Source organism: Corvus moneduloides, chromosome 7, assembly GCF_009650955.1.
Source record: "Corvus moneduloides isolate bCorMon1 chromosome 7, bCorMon1.pri, whole genome shotgun sequence".
Classification (NCBI taxonomy): domain Eukaryota; kingdom Metazoa; phylum Chordata; class Aves; order Passeriformes; family Corvidae; genus Corvus; species Corvus moneduloides.
Genome location: NC_045482.1, coordinates 12,869,229 through 12,887,910, shown reverse-complemented (window position 1 = coordinate 12,887,910; position 18,682 = coordinate 12,869,229). Strand labels below are relative to the sequence as shown.

General features: G+C 46.9%; 1 protein-coding gene across 2 annotated transcripts in view; it reads left to right on the top strand.

Annotated features, from left to right (window-relative positions):
* The first annotated feature begins 11,499 nt into the window (after nt 1-11,499).
* CREB1 (cAMP responsive element binding protein 1) overlaps nt 11,500-18,682 on the top strand; it is a 40,111-nt gene continuing 32,928 nt past the window's right edge. Inside the window, exon 1 of one of the 2 annotated variants that reach the window (XM_032113757.1) lies at nt 11,500-11,931. The gene's annotated coding sequence lies outside the window, so the exon portion shown is untranslated. The remainder of the gene's footprint in view (nt 11,932-18,682) is intronic. The other variant, XM_032113756.1, reaches the window with a different exon arrangement.

Here is an 18,682-nt window from a genome sequence, read left to right as displayed (position 1 = left end):
CCCCCACTACCAAGACTTTGCCATGGAAACCCAGTCTTCCATCCCAAAAGCAAGGCCAGATCTGCAGGGTAAGGTGATATCGCCTGTTAGACCCTCTGCTGTGGTAAAAGGTGACGGAGGAGTTTTGGAACCGCTGGTATCCTACAGACCACTCAGCAGCCACCCCTGCCCTGCACTGCACAGCAGCATAGAGGAGGGCTTCACCAAAGTCTGCCTGGTTTTTCCAACTGTATTCTTTGTTCAGATCAGAAAAACCACCTCTCCCTACAAACCTTTCATCACCTGAGATACCTCCCCACAGAAATGACATGAGAGAAATGATGGGGAAAGGAATGATCAAAGAACACTGTTATCAGGATTTTTGGCAGCTGTGCTATCATTCCAAATGTCGACATGGCAGACACTGCTCTGGAGCACTGACGAGCCCATGGCTGCATAGCAGCCCATGCTAAGTGAGATGTCATTAACAACCAGGGATCCTGCACAAAGAAATCAGTGCTGGGAAAAACCAGACTTCCTCCCCAAAGGTGTCTGACCTAGGGTAGTTGATGTGAGCTTACCTAACAGAGCAGACACCATCACCCAAATTTTTACTTGGTTAAGTAACTGGCCCCCGGCCCACTACCCTCTGCAGATGAAGCCAACCCCAGGTTATCTGGCCTGCACAGCTGTTTAACTTGAGGTTATTCCTCGTGGACTGTGGTTGGCACACTCTAACAGAGCGCTGGCATTGTGCTTACAGAAACAGCTTGTTTCTGTTCACCAGGAATTAGTGCTGTAGCATGGTGCTTTCTCTTGCATTTTCAGACTTCTGTGGCTCCCACGCTTCTGCCTTGCTGAGATGTTTGTGTCAGCCAACTCATGGAAATTTGGCACTGAAACGGTACTGTGTTGCATTGTTTTCTCACTCTGCAGTTCATGATCCCTCCCGTTCCTCTCAAATCACAGTTACAATAAGGGCTGCCAAGCCTCAAAGACAAAAGCAGCATTGGGATATTTATCCCACCTTTGTGTTTGACACGTAGTTGATGTAGCCGTGATGGAAGTGACAGTGAAGGCAAGCCCAGAGAATGAGAGGAGGATGAAATTCAGAGCTTAGGACCACAAAAACTGCTGTAACTCAGGGCAGGTGCCGTATCAACCATGGGAATCTGTGGTGGGAGACCTGACTACGGCTTTGCAAACTACGAAGTTCCTACTGCATTTCTGTTTTCTGATATTGAGATTCATCTGGATGAGGTTCAGCAGAAACTCCAAACTGAGGCAAGAAACCTGGATAGGTAGTGTCCAATTTGTTCCTTCTCTGCTAAAAGCATCCATGAATGAAACCAAACTGGATATTTACATTGGTTTTACTTGTTTACTTATGCTCCCAAAAGAGCTAAATGTCTTTGGCAGATTGAGACAGGTGTGGTGGGCATAGGGTTAGAGAGCACCCACGCCCCAGAACTAAATAAAAGTGAGGAAATATTCTCTGCTAAGCAACATCAGCTCTCCATGGGCTGCATCCAGATACAGCAGCATCCTTCCCACTGTTCTTAATCTCTTCCTACCGTTAGAAATGGGCAGGAGAACTCCTCTCCCAGAATAACTTACTTTCCATTCAGAGCAGAGTCTTTGCAAGGTGAAGCTATTCAAATTAAACCACAAATCTTCTCATGTAGGGATAACACTATGCTGCCTTCCCAAACCTGTCCTCATTTTCTTTTGCCATTTTGACACCATTAACCTTCCACAAGCACTAGCACACACAGAGATAATTCTGTTAATTTTATCGTGCATAGAACAGCCTAAACTCAGCCAAATGCTTGGCTTTGCCTTTTCCCCATTGTATAATATTGTTTTGTATATAGCTCTGCATGGGAACTCATTTATATCAAATCTTACCAGTTAAGGGAGAGGGGAAAGGGGGGCAATCAATAGTTATCTTGCCAAGGGCATCTGCAGTCTGTAGCCTCCAGTTTTCCTGCACACAGAGCCAGCTTCCACTTGCTGCTGCCCAGCCAGGCTGGTGCTGTGAATCCCATGGCTCCACACCCACAGCTGGGCAGCAGGTACAACCCATGGCTGGACACCCAGAGAGCACCTCACAGCCGGCTGTGCCCTGCAGCTCTTGGGGCACCACCAGCATTGTGGGAGCACTGATTGTGGCTGGAGGCCTGGAAACACAAACCCTTTGTACCCTTGGGGTTTGGGGGAACCACAGAATGGGAGGGAAACAAGCATTTCCACAGCTGTATGATATGAGCAGGGGCTGCCCAAAAAAAAAAAAAAAGGATACTTTGCATATAAATTGAGGTGAGGAGCTGCTTTTCCACACATACAGTCCCAGGGCTGTTTCCCCAGGCCTCAGCAGCAGCTCACTGGGGCTGCCTGGAAGCAGCAGACAAGGCAGGTGCAGCATCAGGAGCCCCCGGGCAATGCTGAAAATGCTGCTGAGCGTGTTCCCAGCAGTGGCATGTGAGGGTCACTTCAGTGGGACTGAGGGTCATCATCCCAAAGAGGGGACACCAGGTCAGACAGGGTCCTCAGGGAGGGCTAGAGGCTACCTCCCACCACAGCCCTCGCCTACACACCAGGGAGATCACCCCCAGAGGGAGAGACAGAGGGAGACAGCAAACATTTGTACCCCAATTAACTGACTAAGATTTTCTAAATTAGTAGATTCCTTCTCTACACACAGTTTTTGCTTCAAGCACAGTGTAGAAAAAAATCGATTTGCTTCTCTCAGTCCAATTCCCTTTTGTCTAATAGGGCTGTTGTAAATGCCAATTTTACTGTCATTTACACTGTGCCCATCTGAGCTATTTTATCAATAGTTAAATAAGAATACTTTAATGTAATGTGATTTTTTATTTGAATTCCAATTTATGTTCAGATGCTTTGACACAAATCTAGTAAGGAAGGCTCACTATTTTCATAGAACAAATTAAATTGTATGTTATATAGCCACACAAGTAAATATGTTATATCATTGGATAAATAAATACTTGTGATTAGATACAGTATCTCATTCCTACCTACGCATAATAGCAAGGCTAATGGAAGTATTGTACAAATCACTGTGCTTTAATAGTTAGCAGTGCATAAAAATCAACCTGAAAGACAATAGGCAAGAACAAGCACACACACACAAAAAGGCTAAACCTAGTTATCTGGACCAAGACTTCCTGCTTGCCTGTTTCCGATTCAAAGCAGCTTAGACTCATTTTCACTTAAGCCAGTGCCTCTGGGCAGAGAGGTCAAAGCATAATTAGTTCTACAGAAGATGTTGGAGGTGGAAAAAAGGTGATCATGGACCCTGCTGGTGGGGTGGATGATGAGGATGGGGATGGGGATGGGGATGGACAATAGCGATGGGCTGCCAGAAACAGGGCAGCGTTAAAGCTGCAGAGCCAGAATCAGTATCTGGGCAGTCCAATAGCCAAAACTGCCTATTTGCAGGGAGTTTGGGAGAGAGCATTGATCTTGGTTCGTGTTGTCAGACAATTCTTTCCTTCTGACTGTGGAAGAGAAAATCAGTTCTTTTTAAGCTGATAAACACATCCCAGCTGGGACCCAATTTGTTGTTTGGATATTACAGGCTGAGAGACAGACTGGAGTCCTGGCATGGTTTAAAGAAATTGTGGCTCTCTCACCAGCTAAATTAGTAATAGATAGCACACGCCTGTTATGGAAACCAAAGAGGGCTAATGGTAATCATTCTTTCCTTCCACCCACCCTCTTTTTCGCCTGCATTTTGTTTCAGATCAACCTGCACTACTTTTTAAGTGTTTTCACTGTATTTTTCTTTTCTAAACAACCTCTCCTTCCTTCCCCTAACTCCTGCAACCTGAGTTTATACTAAATGGATGTGCTAAGAAATGGAGCTGATGAATGTACACGGATTATGTTTAACCAAGACTGTGAGATAGTGATCCTGAAACCAAGCACCACACGCAGGCTCTTCTCTTTCTGGGAGAAGAACCAAAATTATTCACCAAATTAGTGTTTGCTAGCTTCTTGAGGGGTAAGATTTATTTTTTTCAAATTGTGAAGTCAGTCTAAATAATACTTTCTATATGATAGGAACTGGCTCAAAACCAGCAGGCTGCGGCAGTAGAAATGGGATATTTAACATCAGAGCAATATAGAATATACCACCCTCAACAGCCACCTCTGAGTTAAAATGTAGGCACTCATGGCCAAAGCTGAGGGTATTTCCAGGAATTATTCCCTGATTTCCTCTTCTTTTCCCTTTTCACCCTGACAGAATTTACTGTGTTTGGTTTGGTTTCTCATTTCAGCTTTCACTTCCACTGTGTCTCATCCAACAGCTTTTTCTTCCATGTGCAGCAGATGAAATCCCATTCCTCTTTGAAAGGAAGAGGTCTCCAACTGGTATGTTACTGGGAAGCCCCAACTCTTTCTCCCTCATGTGTAGGGCCAATGTGGCCTCATGACAGCAACTCCATCATGGCATGCAGGGTCCCAGGTATACTGCAGTGCCAGGTCAGTATCCCATTCATATTATATTTGCCATGCCTGGTACTTTATTGAATGCTAATTATACCAATCATAGCTTTTTCTAGCTCTTGAAGCAACAGAAAGTTTTTGAGCGTACCCAGGCCTACAAGCCATGAAGTATCTGATAAAAGGGCTTAATAGACAGGAAAACAGTCACCATTGTTTGGATCAGTACCAGGTATTTACAGCATGTCTAAGCCCCTCCCTGGTCACCAGTTCATTTCAGTTCTCCCTTCTGTGTGACAATCTGTCACATGAAAACACAAGATGCTCTTTAAAGCTTATGTGACCTTTAGAGGTTCAGCCCAAAGCAGTTTTGCTGACATCTGGCACATGAGGGACTTGCCATAAGATGGGATAACAACAACAACCGGTGCTTCTGCAGCGCCGGCATCTGTCGATCCTAAGGCGGAAAGCAGCACAGAAGAGGGAGGCCGACAGGCTGTACCTGAGCTGGCACTGCAGTGCTGAGCCTAAGTTACACCTTCGCTAAGTCAGAGGGGCAGAGAGAACACAATTCATTTTTTATCTTTGGATAAGGACTGGGGGTCCCCAGAAGCCTAGGATATATACGCTAGGATATCTCTGCAATGAGAAGACACTGTGTGAAGAATCTGGTCTAAATTCTCAGAACAAAGTAACCAAAACGAGAAATCATTAAACAGGCCTCAAGCAAAGTGAGAAGAAATTCAGCTTAATGAGGAAGACAAAGAAAAGTGAAGCTCTAATGGGAAGAAAACACTGGCTTTCAGGAGGCATTTTTCATATATTGAAGGGAAAGGCTAGACTTCTTCCTAGTCTGCATGGAGTTCAGACAGTTGGATAGGCTGGGCTTTCTGCAGTGTGCTCAAAAAGCCAGAAGATTTATTTTTCCAGCTACCCTTAGAAAACACAGCACACTGTCAAAGTGTCAAAAAGCTGCTTGTGCTTATCTGTTCCCACACTCCTGCCCTTGAAACATCCCCTCTGCTTCCGGGAGAGGTGATACTTGATAATTCAGAAACGGGCTGTTATTTAGCACAGACTGTAATCAAAGCACTCGGAGCTCCATAAGTAATGGCTACACTGGCCAGAGCAGGCAAACCCTGCTGCAGCCACCTGTGAGCTGGGAAGGTCCTCTGCTCCACACAAGGAGACGTGTGCTGGGGAACAGCTGAATCCCTGGCTCGAGGCAGAGGATTTCCCCTCCCCGGCTGCTCCATCAGTGGAAGAGATGTGATGCTGGTCCAGCAGGATGGTGCAGCAGTGGGGCTCCATATTTCAAACAGCAGGGGTTAAGCAAAGTGACCAATTTCCTTGGGCTAATTGAGCATGCAATCTGCCTGCTTGTAAAGCCTGTATTTGGCCAGGAAGATTTATTAGTATTAGCAGTGATGAATGTCCAAGAGCAGTAAGGGCAGACCTGAGCTGCAGATCATTAACTTTAAGTGGGATGATGTTGAAAAACCATTTCTATTATCGGTTACTTTGTTCTGAGTTAACTGTGAATTTAGACCTAGTTCTGTAATAAAGTGCTCAGGGAGTCCAGTGAATCTTGTTCTGTGGCAGATACTAAACCTGTAGGGTTTTGTCCACATCCTGATGAGTAAGCAGTTCTAGCTGATCCTGAGAGGCTATGAAATGATAGAAGACTGCTCTGTATGGGAATTTGAAGTTAAGCCTCCATCTATCTCAGAAGCAGAGGCCAAAATGGAGAATTGGCATGCCTTTGTCATTGGATTTCAGAATAACACCTCTTCATTATCTTCCTTGTCCTCAGAAAGTCAGCACCAGTTCAGAGTTTTGTCTGTGCTGCTGACTGGCCGTGTCCATCATAGGGGTATGGATGCACCCCCTGCCTTCTCTTACATCTGCTTTAAAACCAGTTGCTCAGTTTGTATAGGCTGGAAATTGCACTGTGATACTCTGCACAGTGAAAAGTGTTGGATGCTTTACTGTCTAATGCAACATCTGTCCCCCTCCACATTCATTTTTTGCAAACACTCTCCCTTTCCTTGGGAGAATATCCATTATTGCATGCAGCTGCAAAGCCCCAGAGTACACCCTGCCTTCTTTGCCTTCTTTTCTCCCCAGCAATACTTGTGCTTAATGTCATATTTGTACAAAACACACTCTCTCTGTTTCTGCACTGCCAGAGCACAGTGGTCCTCTAGAAATTGTCAGCGAGTGTTTGATGCTGAAAGATTATTTTGTTATAAATCACTCCCAATGATGGCAGTGGCCTGTAAAAAATACTTTTCTGTTGCTCTCTTTACAGCTGTATGTAGACTGAAAATGCTTCTGCTTCTGTGTTTCCACAATAAATACTGTCTTTCATGCTACCAGTGCAGCAGCATTGACTGCTCCAGACGACATCGTGTGCATTGTAACTCTGCCATGCCACACAGCCAAGCCCACACCTTTCTCGATCTACCTGTCACTCTTTAGCCTCTATGGACCCTGGGCCATGGGCAATCAATTGCAATGCTGTGTGCAAGTAGTCCACTGCCCAGGGTACCCAACCTGGAAGCTGAAAACTAATGAATTTGCCTCTGAGGCTTAAGTGTGAGAAAAGTAATTAATCTTGCTGGGTTTCACTCATTGTCAAGCAAACTTTTGATGATGAAGAAGAAAACTGCTGAGCATTCCAATTCACTCTCCAAGTCAGCCTCTCCCTGTTGGACTTTGTGGGTAATTGGCACACTGTTGCTATCCTATTTTCTACAGATTCCCCTAGAGACATCCGCTAAAGGAAGGTGTAGATGTCTGTGAGGGAAGGGGGTTTTGCAGCTCAGACTTTTGCTCCCTCTCCCAAAGAAGTTCCAAGTTTGCTTAGTGCCCCAAGTTTGCTCAGAAGGGAAGGAAGAATGTGTAAAACAGCTGTCAGAAGGTTCCACAGCAGTTGTGTATGAGATGTCCATGCTGCCCTGACACTGAGCCAGTATGAGTCAAGCATGAATCCAACTCCCATCCGTCTATGGTTTAAGCTTCTGTGATGGCACAAGAGATGGAGACACACAACACTGGGTGAAATCTCAAATCCCTTCGGACATCTGGCCTATCGGAGGCATTTGTTTTAGTTTGAAATCAATTGCTCTCTGGGGCTGTCTGTTATATGGGGAGCCTACAATGGCTGGCAGAGAAGTAGCCACTGCTCAAGATGCCCTGTGCAAACTCATCAGTGAGCTGACAGACTCTCAGAGAAGTGCAGAGGAGCTGCCAGGGAGCTGTGAGTGAGAGCAGGACTGGCAGAGTCAGCAGGGTGCCAGGGCATCAGCCCCAAAGGCGCAGCAGGATCAGAGCCACGCAAGGAGCTTTGCAGCTGCGTAAAGGCAGTCCTGCCTAGTCTGGAGGACCACCAGTGGCATTCTCATCACTCAGGCTGAGAGTGTTGCCCAGGTTTCTGATGGGAGCCATATGCTCAGATCTGATTATTAGACTTTATTTGCCTTTCAAGGACTAGAATTTATTCCCTTGAATTCTAATTGCCCTGATTCTTTAGGCTTGCTGCACAGGAGCAAGCAATTCAGTTCTGGGAATCATGCATGGGTGGTAAATGTATGTGATTTTTGTCACTTGTGTGAGCAAAAAAAGCTGACGAAACACAAACATTAACATAAAGGGCGAAGAGAAGGATGGGAAAACAGTTAAAGAAATCCATGAGTCAAACAAGAGACTCAGATAGCTACATTTGTTCTGCTCATCATAAATATTTTCTCACACAAAGTACTTTACTACTAAAAGGAGCACAAAGGCTGAATCCTTATACTTTTATCTTGGATTCACTTCTGGAAATGCAGAAGTTCTAGCAAAATGTCAAAATGTTCATGTTTTAGATGAATTAAAACATATTTTAAATTACCTATTTTGATTTAAATCTGTATATGATAACAAAGTGCAGAGAAGATACTTTATTAAAACACACATTAAAATATTAAAACTCTGTGCAATGGGGCTAGAGCTCAAGTGTCAAAACACTATCACAAACAACCCTCCACCTCAGTATCCTGTGAAATAAGAAGGATGTCATGGTAAGACAAGACTTTTGCACCTCTGTTGGTGATTTGGAGTGAGAAGCATTTCCATTCACTGCCAGTGAAAGGACCAAATCAAGAACACTGAGTTTAGATTCCTTGCTTGTCTCAAAATCTTTAAGTGGAAGAAACATTTTGCTCACAATAGGAGTTGTAAAAGACCTGTTTAGTGCATGGAGATTATCATATCCTAGCAGAGTCTAAAAAAGAAAAATAATTTTCAAAAATTATGTCAGGCATACACTGCAGACAGGAACGGGTATGAGCCAAAGGCACAGCTGAAGTCCACAACAGCTGGGGCAAAAACGGGCGGCAGCCAAGGCTATGCTGTCCTGCAACCTTGTCTGCAGGCAGGGCAGAGGGGAAAAGTGCAGCAGAAGCAGAAAATGAGCTGTGGCCCAGGCCATAGTAAGTGTTGTCAATGAAACAATGTTTTAGCTGTTCAACCTGAGCTACCTTTTCCTCCTTTTTAAATATCAAAGGTTTATTTTAGAATAACTGTAATCAACAAAATCTAAGGCAAAGTACAGCTGTAATAGCTCCTTGCACCATCTCTTGCAATTTTGGAGGGAGTTAGATGAAACTCGGCATAAGTAAAATCAGTTCAACCTTTTTGAGAAAACGAGACTTGAGATGAACTGGACTAAATGGCGCACCAGTGCCATGTGATGCGGTGCACCTGGCAGCGGTGTCGTGCCAGGCCAGCTGCAAAAATGAACCCGATTTGGAGCTCCAAATCTTGTTATGTAGTGCCATCTTGAGGTCTTGGGAAATGAAAAGCAGCTTTTCTGAGTACAGATAGTTTTTATCTGGTTGTAGTTGGAGCAGTCCGTTCTTCAGGGTGTGTGATTGAGTGCATTCAGCTGTGTTTGTGAACTGGAGAAGACAGGGGTGGACTCATGTGGCTGGAGCACCACTGGCTCTTTCCCTGCTCCCTGGTGGCACCAGCTCTTTGAAACACCTTTCCCAGAAACAGTTCACCTATCCAGCATTTAAAACCCCCAGCGAAGGACATTACGCTAGCACTGCAGATGACATTGAGGACTACAGCACAGGGCTGCTCCTCTTCTCTGACAAGGCAAAAACACATACCTGGTCCCCTGCCCTGGGGTGCCAACTTGGCTCTCCTGAGAGGCGGCAAAGCAGGGAGCTGGTGCCATGTGTGCAAACCCCCACCTTGCCTACAGCTCCTCTAAACATGGTGGTTTGATAGCTTATGTGCCTGGTGGCCACATCTCTGCCACCTCCAGCACCCGTGGGGCCAGTGGCTCAGGGCTGGGGTTTTCCATGGGGACATTGTGTCATGATGGAGCCGCAGTAACCCTGTGCCTGGTTTTGGGCTGCAAGGGCTGCCTACAGGGCCAGAAAGGGCAGGCAGCAGGACAGGAGTCGCAGGCTGGAGTAAAAACAAGGCAGCAGAGGAAAGTTTAGAGGAATAACCTGAACGACCACATTGGGAGGGGACAGTAGGGACACCAGGAAGCCAGGGTGCATTGAGGGGCAGAATGGCCTGGCCACAGCATCTCACCTGCAATGCTATACCTGCAAAGGTTGGGTCTTGGGGTGACATTGGGGACTGAGGAAGGGGGTCTGGGCAGCGGCCCCAGCAGTGGGGCACACAGGGAGGGGATCCCCATGGAGGGACACAGCCCTGTGGAGCTGGGGGTAGCAGGTCCCCCACAGCACCAGTGTGTTAGTGGGGACATACCTGGTCCTTTGATACCTGATCTCCCATAGCATACTCCTGGAAAAGCTGGCAGCCCATGATGTAGACAGGTGCACTCTTCACTGGGCTAAGAATTGGATGGGTGGGCCCAGAGAGTGGTGGTGAATCCAGTCACTAGTGGTGTCCCCCAAGTATAGCACAGAACCCAATTATCTTCAATATCTTTATTGATGATCTGGATGAGGGGTTGAGTCTACCATTAGCAAATTAGCAGACAACACCAAGTTGGGTGAGTGTTGATCTGCTGGAGGGCAGGAAAGCTCTGCAGAGGAATCTGGACAGGCTGGATCAATGGTGAGACCAGTGGCAAAAGGCTCAACAAGACCAAATGCCAGGTTCTGCACTTGGGTAACAACAACTCCATGCAGCTCTACACACTGAGGCAGAGTGGCTAGAAAGCAGCCCAGAGAAAAGTACCTGGGGGACTACTTGACAGCTGCTGAGCATGAGCCAGCAGTGCCCCGGTGGCCAGGAAGGCCAATGGCACCCTGGCCTGTATCAGAAATAGTGTAGCCAGAAGGATCAGGGCAGTGATTGTCCCCCTGTACTTTGCACTGGTAAGGGCACTCCTTGAGTGCTGTCCAGTTCTGGGCCCTTCTATTTGGGAACGGCACTGAAGTGCTAGAGTGTGTCCAGAGAAGGGAAATGGAGCTGGTGAAGAGGCTGGAGAACAAATCCTGTGAGGAGTGGCTGAGGGACCTGGGGTTTAGCCTGGAGGAGGCTCAGGGGGGACCTTCTCACTCTCGAGAACCTGAAAGGAGGGGGTAGCCAGATGAGGGTCGGTTTCTTCTCCCAGGCAACCAGCAACAGGACAAAAGGACACAATCTTAAGCTGAGCCCGGGGAGGTTTAAGTTGGACATCAGGGAGTAGTTCTTCACAGAAAGTGATTAGATACTGGAATGGACTGCCCAGGGAGGTGGTGGAGTCACCGTCCCTGGAGGTGTTTAAGGAACTTAAGCATTTAGTTGCTGTGACCTAGTTGACACGGCGGTATTCAGTCACAGATGAGACTCGATGATCTCAGAGTTCTTTTCCAACCTAATCGATTCTGTGGCTCTGTGGAGAAACGGGGGGGGGGGGAGGGGGCGGCGGGGGCGCGGGTGCCTGAGAGGAACCGCGCGCGCGCTCGGACACGCGCCTCCGGGTCCTCCCAGCCGCTTCCGTGAGCGCTCGCGAGTTTCCGGCCGCCTCGGCCGCGCGCGCGCACGGCGGGGGCGGGGGTACCGGGGGGGTGAGCGCGCGCCCCCCCCCCTCCTCCCCGCAGCCCCGTTCGGTGCTTCCCGCGCGGGCCGCCCCAGGGCGGAAGCGCCGCTCGCGCCTTCCCGCCGCCCGCTCGGCTCTTTCCGCCTCCCCCTCCGGGGCGCTTCGTTCGTTTCCGCGGCCGCTCGGCTCTTTCCGCGGGGGCCGGCGGCGCGCTCGGCCGTTCCCGCCGCCTGCCGGGCGCTCGGCGCTTTCCGTGAGTGCTCGGCGGTTTCCGTGCGGGGCCGGGCGCGCTCGGCGCTTGCTCCCTGGCTGGCGCTCCTCAGTCGGCCGCTGCCTGCCTGTCGCCGGGCTGGGAGCGCCTGTGTGTGTGAGTGACGCGGCGGAGGTGTAGTTTGACGCGGTGTGTTACGTGGGGGAGAGAATAAAACTGCGGCGAGATCCCAGGCGCGAACGAAAGCAGTGACGGAGCAGCCTGGTAACCGGTAAGAGGAGGACGGCGCCCAGCAAACAGGGGCGGGGGGGAGGGAAGGAAATGGAGCCCGGCGGGGACCAGGGGAGCCGCCGGGCGGCAGGACGCGGGGGCCCGGCCGCGCAACGCCCGCGGGAGGGGCGCCCGCCTTAAAGATGGAGCCGAGCCCTGCAACATCCCCGCCGCCGCCGCGCCGCGAACAAAGGATAATGGCGGATGGGAGCCGGCCCGGCGGCGGCCGCCACGGCCGGGCGGCGGCGGCTCTGTCGGCAGCCAGCGGCGGCGCTCAGCGCGGCGGGGAAGGGGCACCGCGCCCCCCGGCCCCCGGAGGAGGCGGCGGAGGACGACGACGAGGGGGGAGCGGCGGCGGCAGCGGGGGGCGGCCGCGCTCCCGCCCGCGCCCCCGCCCCGCCGTGTTCGCTCCGGCTCTCGCTCCCCCGCTGCCGCCCCCCGGCCCCGCCGGGCTCCGGGGACCCTCCCGCGGGGCGCCGCGGCCCCCCGCGCCCGCCGGAGTTCCGCTTCCCCGGCGCCCCGAGCGCGCTGTACGGATAAACAAACAGACTCCCGCCGTGATGGACACGAGTGCGTGGGGCGCTCCCCGGCTCTGTAACGAGAAGCTTTTAATAAAATCTGTGCTCGGAAGCCGGGGCAGCGCTTGGTCTGGTGGTTCGCTGTTACTCCGTCTCCGGGAGGCCGCGCCGGGCAGTGGTGCCGGTCACCCAACACCGCGCTCCGGGCGGGACCCGCGGGCAGAGCCCGAGCCCGGCGCGCAGGTCACGTAACAGGGATACGGTTCCCTCTTGCCGCGCTGCTTCTCCCCTGGTAGTATTTTTAACCCAAAGTGAACTTGAGCCAGGCTGCGGCTGGTAAATCTCGGTTTGGGATTTGCTTTTGCCAGTTTTCCACAGACTTGGGTGCTGCACAGCGAACAGGATTTGACCTCTATCCCAGCTTTAATAGCAAATGTCAGCTCAAATGCCTTTTTCCACCTTACACCAGCCTTGCCTTGCTGCAGCGGTGGGGCTTTTTTTCCTCTTTTCTTGCCTAGAATAGAAGACAGTGTTTTGACTTTGTTCTACTTTCAAATCATGGATATCTGCAGTTTTGTGTACAGTAATAAGTAAAAACAACGTGGCAGACTTAAGAAACTTTTTAAGCAAAGATTGTTACACCTCCTAAATGTATACAAGGATATAAAATTTTAAATGGTCATAATACTTTTCTTCATGAAACACTTTAAATTTTTGTTTCTTCCACTTAGATATTGGAATTCCTGCTCACAATCTGCTTCTGGAATAACACCTGTATTTTTTTTCCCTGGGGTTAGAAGCATGTTTCCTACTTCTTAAATAAAAGACCAGAGACTTCTTAGAAATACCATGTATCTCTGTTTAGTCCCATTCTGACCACTCCTAAACACTATTTTAGAATACAGGAATTTTGAGACTCTACTTGCATCCTTTCTGTGTATCAACAAATGTGGATTTATACAGTAAAATACGCAGTCACCGAAATAGGTTTTATTCAAAATGGATATTTGTGATTCACATGTATACTTCCTTGTATGTGAATTTCTGTTTTCTGTCACTTCCACCACTTCTTTTGAAATGAAGGCCAAAGATGCTCTACATCACTTCACTGAATTAATAGCAACATGAGAAGAGGGTTTCTAAAGTTTTAAATGATTAATAGACATATGAGGACTTCAGTAAGCAATGTAGCTATTGATAGTGATTAAAGAGAGTGTAATTGTTGGTGTATTTCATTCATTCTTGGTTTGATGGAATACGCACTACATTTTAAATACAAAAATGGGACAGAAAATCCTTGCTTGGTTGTTTTTTTTTTTTTGTAGTTTTAGAAAAACATTCTATTTCATAATAGAGTGGAAGACTCTCAGATCCGTATTTTCAAACACAGATCTCTGTGTTTCCTCACCAGCTTTGTCCGCTCACAGGTCAGAGAGAAAAGGGAACAGAGAGGTGGTTGTATATTTGGTAAGCATCACTTACAGATGACCTAAAATGAAATAGTTGCATGTAGCTAAGAAGAGTGTAATGATTTTTAATGCTTTCATTTAATTGAGAGAACACCAGTATTCAGATTAGTGCTCTCAGTATGGTGTTTGGATCTGCACTGAGCGATCTGCATCTAATTAATTTTTTTCTCGTAGGTTTGGTGATAGGTGTGTCTATTACTCTGGGTAAAAAAAGGAAAGAATCAGTCAAACAAACAAAAAAACCCAACACAAAAAACACCCCAAAGGTCTGAAAGGGGGAGAGGGGTTTGCTGATACAGAGAATTTAGAAACATCTCATTTAGACTGTCAAGTCATCAATCTGGCTGTTTTCTGGAAACCCGCACCAGCATATCTATTGCTATACAAAATCATCTGTAGATCGTACTCCGCAGAGTAGCTGCTCTGCTGCAGTAAGAAGCAGCCTCTTCTTGCCTAAGTGCAGCTACAGCTCTGTAGGTGCACATTTTGATAGGAGACAAGGCCCCAGCTCGGAATTTCTGTTGGCACTGCTTTGAAACAAATGAGATATTCACACTTCACCTCTATTTTTGGATCTCTGGAAGCAAGTGGAGATCGGTTACTCATGCCACACTTCTCAAGGCTTTTGTGCAGTGAGAAGGCCGTGTTAGCTTTTTGCCACTAATCTAACTAAACTTAGTTTCATGGGAGGTGACAGCAATCCTCATCTACAGAAACAACCCTACTCAGCTTGATTTGAGCTCTCTGGCACCCTACGTGCCTACAGCTGAAGTTTCATGACAAAGCAGTGACTTTTTTTTTCTCTGAATCAGAAATTGTGTTGCCTCATGTGCAGTCTCTGAGGTCATATTTCATAGTGATTGTGAAAACCTGAGCAGCCTGCCGTTAATGGTCTTATGTACATCTCCCAGCATGAAGGCATTGATACCTATTTTGTTCTTCAAAGCTTTTAGATCACTTGATTGTACTGCAATTAAAAAAAGGTGAGTGAGAGCAAATACAGCACATCCCAACTTTCCATATTTTTAAAACAGCCTTGTCAGCTGTACAGGAGGTGAAAATGTGCCAGGCTCTAGTTGGTTTTTCAGGTAAAAAAACCACTCGAAAACAGCCAAGGATTCTCTGCTGCGCTTTTTGTCTGGCAGTGCTGAATTTATAGTATTATGTGTGAAGTGGAAAGAGTAGAAAACTCAGTGTTGGAAGAGCCACATTAAGATGAGAGGATAAAGAATTTGGAGGAAGTGTGTTCCTGTTTGGCTGCATGTATATGGTTTACCCAACATATGTACATACGCATAAGTTTGAAGCAGCACTGATACTTGTTACAGTGATTTTGAGTAGAGTGCAGAGAGGTACAGGATATTATCCTAAGATAATAAGCATTCCTATTTTTCTCCTGAGAATATTGTGAGATTTGGTATTTTTAACAAATCAAGACCATTAGGTGAAAGATGGAAAAATAGTTCTGAAGATAGGAGGGTCCTGCCAGTTGCTGTTCTGGGTTTTGTAACTTTTCACTTGTTCTGTGACAGGAGACTAGACTGGCTACTCGAGACATAGTTGCAGGAAGCCTTACAGTGAACTATTTTGAAGCTACCTTAGTGCAGGAAACAAATAAAAATCTCTATCCTCGATGCTTTCATGCTTTTTAGACTGGAGAGTTAAGCTGATGTGTAAAAATCTCTGATCTTCTAAGTGTTGTTCAGTGATAGCTTGTTTAGTCAATGAGGTTATCAGGAAAACTCCTTTTCCCAGCACATGGAAGAACTAAAGCTGGGTTGTATTTTTCTCTTCAGGCAGAAACGTTTTCAGATAGATTTCTAAACTTATAAAAGATCAGGAATTCTTGAAGCTGGCAGGAATTCTACTGGCTGATGAAGTGAAACCATAGTTCCTCATAGCATTTTTTGGTAGTAATACTGGCTGAAGCATCTTTCCTGTCTTTTCCATTGCACTTGCGCAAATGCGTGGGCTACTGCATGGGGAACTGATCCAGCTGGTTAAGAGGCGTGGAGCCTGGTTCTTTTTCACCTGGATCATTCCCTCCCCTCGCTGGTGCATGGCTGCACAGTGGCTGTACCAGCATAATCAGGGGAAGGGATGGGGCTGGAATGAGCAGGGAGATAAGGGCAGCTCAAGCAGCTGTGAGGCTAAATGAGAAAATGCAGCCTACGTAAAAATTTTTAAATTATTGCTGTGTTTATAACTAAGCTGGATGACACAGATCCTGCTGGGGTTCTTCTTGCCACAGAGCTGGATCATTGAGCTAAGTCTAAGTTCTTACCTGTGCTAACCATGAGCAAATGAACATGAACAGCAGCTGTTTCCAAACTTCAGTTTCATGTATTCATTTTGATTGTTGTGCTACTTATTTACTTGGCTTAAATACGTTTTGTGTGTTTTTTTAGCAAGTTCTCTGTGCACTTCCTTTACTTCATTTTTTTATATTCTTCACATTTTAAGTTTGCCAGTTGCTGTTCTCTGCAGCTCTTTGCTGCGATATTTTAATCATGTCTTCAGAAACTCTACAACCTCCTGTGACATTTTGGATCCAGTATTACATGCACTTTTCTTATAGGTGCTACCCTAAATCTCTCATTCTCTATGCTGTTCCAGTATCAATTGGATTTTACTTTCCCTTGCACCTTTCCTGGGACTTGAATGTCAAATCTCTTCTCATCTGTAAAATTTCTCTCATCATGTTTTATACCCCAATGAATAATGGATGGGAAGCATTTTCTTGCCTTTTTTTTCTGATGACACATCATCTAGCTGTGTGTAGCTGGCCTGGCCTCAAAATCCAGTGGTGCCTGTCCATTCCTCCAAGTAGCATACAATATGAGCAGGATTTGTAAATTTACACCTTTTTAGATTGTAGTGAGCTTTCTTTCTCTTGGGAAAAAAAAAGTCTAGGGCATTACTGTAGATGTAGGACCCCTGCCCTCTTATCCAATTTTCCTTTTGTGCTGATAGGAAAATTCTGTGAGATAAAAAGGGAGGGAAGATGTGTAAAAAGGGTACTGTGTACTAATGCCACAATATAACCAACAGCATACCAACAAAAGTAATGTTGCTGTGGTTTTGTCTGAGCTGATAAAATTGTATGTGTCTCTCAAGAGACAGACATGTTGCTCTCTCCGCTCCTGCTCCTGGTTGTGTGGTGTTGGACCATCCCTTTACATTGGCTGTAGTGTTGATTGTATATAAATTGTAATAAGCCAGTTCAGATCACTAACCCAGGAGAGAACTGTGCTTTTTTTAGTAGATTAATTTTCCCCTGCATGCGTGAGCCGAATTGGTTGGTGATTGAGATGCTGTTAGCACAAACACTGGTGCAAATTTGCAGAGCAACTGTGGAAAGGAAGGAGGGGGACACAGCTTTCTCCCTTCAGCAGCAGAGAGCTGCATCAGCAGACCCACCTTGGGGAATGGCAGCATATCCATGACTTGGAGCGACAGAAAGAAGGGTCAGACTCTGTTCATGGTGATCAGAGCCACATGAGTTTGTCTTTGCAGCTAGGAAAGCTACAGCAGAGTAGGTCAAAGAAAAAAGACAAACCCCAAATGAGGAAGGTTTCCTTGTTTTAAAAGTCCGGTGATACCTGTGTGATTGAACTGACTGCTCCTTATCAGAGGCAGATGTCAGTCTTCTCAAGAGCTTAGATCAGTGTTCCTTTTAGGTCTTTTTCATTACGAGGAGCCCAGTCAGCTGAGGAGAGCAACATACCTTAAATGAAGCCCAAGTTGAAATATGAAGCTCCAGAAGGGGTCCAGGTCCAACACTTGGGTGTGCATCCTGTCACTTGGCCCAAAGCACCTGGGCAGTGAGCTCGCTGTAGTGTCACTGTTGCTACAAACAGATAAATGCCTTGGCCTGTCTTCCAGATTGTAAAATAATTAATCGTGGCTGGAACTACTGGCATGGAAGTTGTAGTGTAAAGTTAATGTGGCATGTGTAACCACTGCACATTACCCTGGGTTGGGGAGAGGAAGAAGTATGTTACCTGCTGCAAATAGCTGCTTTGTCAGCAACATGACTGTTTGAAAAGTGCATCTCTGCCCAGTCCTCAGAAAGATAATGTTGATTATATAAAAAGTACTCATCCTGTTTCCAGCCTCCCACTCTTAAGCAGAGTCATCACAACAATAATCAAATTACAGAATATAGGTGGTTTTTTTCAGCATCTTTGTTGGCTTCTCACAGTCTTGTGACACCTATACCCATGATTTGATCTACTTTGCTTTCATTGACAGGCCTGGCTGCAGCAGGGTAGACTCTGCTCCACCTTCCCTGTTCCTTCTCCTGTGCCAGTAGCACCAGTACTGCTGCCTGTGAACTGATCAGATAACTGGTCCAGGCTAGAAATTTATTGTGTTTCCTTGTCTGTAGTGCAAATTGGTTGTCCAGCCACATTTACTACACAGCTTCACAGGCAAGTGTAAAGGTGTAAATAAGAAAGAATTTAGAGGAAACCAGAGCCTTAGCTGGCAGTGCTGCTAGCAGAAATACTTGCAAGACTGTAGTTGCAGAAAGCAAAACAGAGACTTTCTTTTGTGTGCAACGCATTGATGTAAAACACGGATTCTGTTTCTTTGTCTTGCCCTTTCTGGTTCCTCAGTGGCTCCCGTTGCTTACTCCGGGTCACTGCAGACCTTCAGCATTACCAGCAAATCACACCCCTGTTCCATGCAGGCAGTCATGTTGCCCACAGGTAACGCAGGTCTTGAACTCCAGTTAGGTATTTGAGAAACATTATTCTCTGTT